The sequence below is a fragment of the Ctenocephalides felis genome, unplaced genomic scaffold (assembly GCF_003426905.1).
Source record: "Ctenocephalides felis isolate EL2017-DRISC unplaced genomic scaffold, ASM342690v1 CF-g0.4_SCAFFOLD_00845, whole genome shotgun sequence".
Lineage (NCBI taxonomy): Eukaryota > Metazoa > Arthropoda > Insecta > Siphonaptera > Pulicidae > Ctenocephalides > Ctenocephalides felis.
Genome location: NW_020536999.1, coordinates 59,297,186 through 59,300,934, shown reverse-complemented (window position 1 = coordinate 59,300,934; position 3,749 = coordinate 59,297,186).

Below are 3,749 nucleotides of genomic sequence, written 5' to 3'. Positions count from 1 at the left end.
CTCAGAAGGCTCGATATCAAGCAGTCTTAAGAGTTTATAGATCTCAAATATAATCTCAAGTTAAAATTGCCTTTCGTGAGCATTATTGCATATAAAATATGAAGTTAAAATGAAACTATTAAGTATATTCGGTTCTCAATGAGGATTATAAATAGCAATATGTTTTCAAGTTAAAATAGCTTTTCCCAAACATTGCTGCATCAATAAAAATTCATCACAATTAGAAAAAAATATCAATAAAAATTCAGGGATCACTGAATTAAAGTAAAATATTTTGCACTCTTGCATAAATTGTAATAATAAAATTCACATACGAGAAAATATACGATATACATTGTGAGGAATTCATCACAATAGCTTATAGAACCCCTATGTTGTTAGGGAAGCCTAGAGCCTGAAGTCTTAGGGGCATCTAATAATCACGTGAAACTTGAGAGGGAGGGGTAGTATAGACAAAAAATCACGAATAGTCATGTAGAGGAACGGGGGCTAGTAAGATATCACGTGTATTTATTTTTTACCTAAATTTTAAAAAATCCAAATTTTTTCATAAATGTTTCAGAAAAATTACGATTTTTCTAGGTCCTAAAAATACAGGTGATGTTTGGTGGGGAATGGGAGGGGTTATTTTAAATATCACTACTTGGAAGTAGTAGCAAGGGGAGGAAGGGCCCCCAAAATCATCAAAAAGCGATCACGTGATTAATGGACGTCCCCTTATTGCTAAAATAAATAAAGATAATATATATAGCCATATTATGTCACAACTGTAGTATGAAACTACTGGGGCTGTTTTCCATACAAGCCCTAAGATGTCTGAACGATTACTGATTCCTCCTTACGTGCTCAGATTGTAATTCAAATGATAACAATAATGATAAATTTGCACAATGATGTACAAAACTTTTTTATTGCATTTTTTTCTCTATAAATCCAATATTTCAAACAGTTCTAGCTAGTATTTTTAATATTCCACGTCCATCTCCTGTTTGAAATTTCGTGAAATCTTCGCCATATTTCGAGACAGACAGATTGTATATTGTTTTTTTCGTAAGTTTTTTTCGTCATCGAATGTTTTTCTAGAAATATTGTGTTGTTGTTGTAACAGCGACAGCGTGTGTCGGGTAGGCGACTTGTCAGTCCAAGCAAAAACCTGTTCTGATCATTGCGAACACATTTGTGTACGTTACACAGGTAAATATCTATCTGTCTGTATTGTATGGGTATATATATATATATATATATATTATATATATATATATATGAGATATTTAACAGCCAATGTGTTGAAATAAAATGTACTATTTTTTTAAATTGTACAATTTTTAGAACAAAATGTGTCGCCACCATACTGTAAAAAGTATACAATGTATATTTTTTATTGGCCTCGCTTACTACACATTATTAGCCATTCCTACATTTTATATTTTATACTATCTTTATAATTATAACATATTATCGTTCTTATCATGTAATATATTATCTTTATATATCCTATACTATTCAACTTTCTTTATAACTTACTTAAGTATAGGATATATAAAAGATAATAATAGAATATAAAATGTTGTAGGAATGGCTAAACTGAAAACTGATATTTTTGATGAATCAAGAATTCTTGATTCTTCTTGGATGTCATCAAAAAATATCAGTACTAAACATCATGCAAAAATTTACAATCATCCTAATGAAACAATGGTTCATCTGGTGATAATCCGCCTATAAGAACACTATACAAGGAACTGCCTATAGAGTTTATATATAAAAATTGTTTTTCATAGACAATTGCTTATGGGAACAATTACTACAATTTGCATTTTTTATTTTATTTATTTTTCTTTATTTCTTAATTCATTTTTATTTATATTTATTTATTTATTATTATTATTTCTCATGAATGATGTGATTATAAGTTATAGGGCTAAATTACACATAAAAAAATAAATCGAGTTTGAATTAAAATTGATTAAATAAGAAAAAAAAGCATTCTTCTTTTTCTTCTAACCTTACTTCTCCTTCTAACTTCTATACTTCTACTCAATATCAAACCAAAAATTCAAATACTACTCAACTCATTGTAACAAATCAAATGACAATTCTGTCAGTGCCAGGACTCGAACCGATTATCACGCTACTGACTGAGCCATTCCGCCACAAAAAGTATACAAATGTAAAAGCACCATATTATAATAACACAAATTAATGAAATTTCGTATACAAACAGGAGAAACAGGGAAAAGCACTAACTAGGTGTAAGTGGCATTATGCCTTGAGGTAAGTTGCATGAGCGTCCCGATACGTGTAAATGATCGACTCAGGATAAATGTTTGACTGTTTGTAAGAAAATAAAAGTTTCGATTACTAAAAAACTAATCAATGTGTTTTCCAATTGATATCATTAAAACACAACTTGGAATATCTGTATATTATTAAATGCACAAGCATGCGTTTGAATGTCTTAAAGGCGCAGCTCATTATTCCAAACTTTAATGAAGTTTTAAAATTTAACCACTTTCTGTAGGACTAATATTCTAGGAATTTAGTTTGCACCATGAGCTCTACTTCCATGTAAGAATTCATTAAAACGCTAAATAAAATTTAACATTCATTTAAAAAAAACGGATAGTCTGATCATTGCCAAAAACTTATCTACACGATTTCCAAATGATGTCTTTCGAACGGTTTCTCAAGTTTTGAAATTGATTCAGGATTTTTCGTGAAGTCATAGACAAAAAAATATTGCACTTTTGTGCTAATTGTGAAGAAGAAACGTCTTAGCCAATAGTCGTGCTGCAAATATCATCAACACGAGTCCTTATCGAGTTACATTGAATGGTTTTGACAATTTTTGGAAATCGGTGCAGGTGCAGCCGTTTTTGTGGAAACGCCGATGAAAAGTTAAAAATCGGCTTGCATCCATGACACATGCACTTCTTCCAAATTTGGTCTCCAAATGACTTGAAACGTCGAGAATGCAAAATGCCAAGTCCGATTTTGTGGCAAAAATAAAAAAACTTTGTCTTCAGGAAGTTGACATAATAACCATATAATTATTTAAAAACTAAGAAAATGAAAATTGTATATATAAATATAATTTACATATTATAATGGGTAAGTACTGCGCTAGGGCAGATTCGTAGCTCAGTTGAACTTCAACTCGATTCAGGGAAGAATAGATGTGTGAGATTTCCCATTGCTACGCAGTGACCAAAATGGGCTATTTTTAATTGGAAACATAATTTTGATTTATATTTCAGATAAAAATAGACACCACTACTGCATAATCAGGTTATATCCAGAAGCGGGGGTTTAAAACCAACGATCCTATCACACAAGGCAGCTGGTTTAGCCGTTACGCCATGGAACACCAATTTACATATAAATAATATAAATTTTATATTTTATACATATACCGCAAATTTTAAATTTTTGCACGAAATTATTATAATGTATAGTGCAAAGTAATTTTCTCATAGTTCCGAAAATCATTCTAGACAGATAATAAATAAATTTTCAAGTTTCAATTACATATTATAAAGTGGCGGGAATAGCTTAGCCAGTAGCATGCCCGACTCACACGCAGGGATACTCGGGTCGAGTCTTGGCACTGATATAGAATTGTCATTTGATTTGTTGGATTGAAATTAAGTAGATTGAATTGTTCATTAGAGAATAGAATGGAATTTAGAAGTTAAAAGAAAATGCAATGTTAAAAAGAAGAATGAGTAGTCAGTTATAAAAAAAATGGA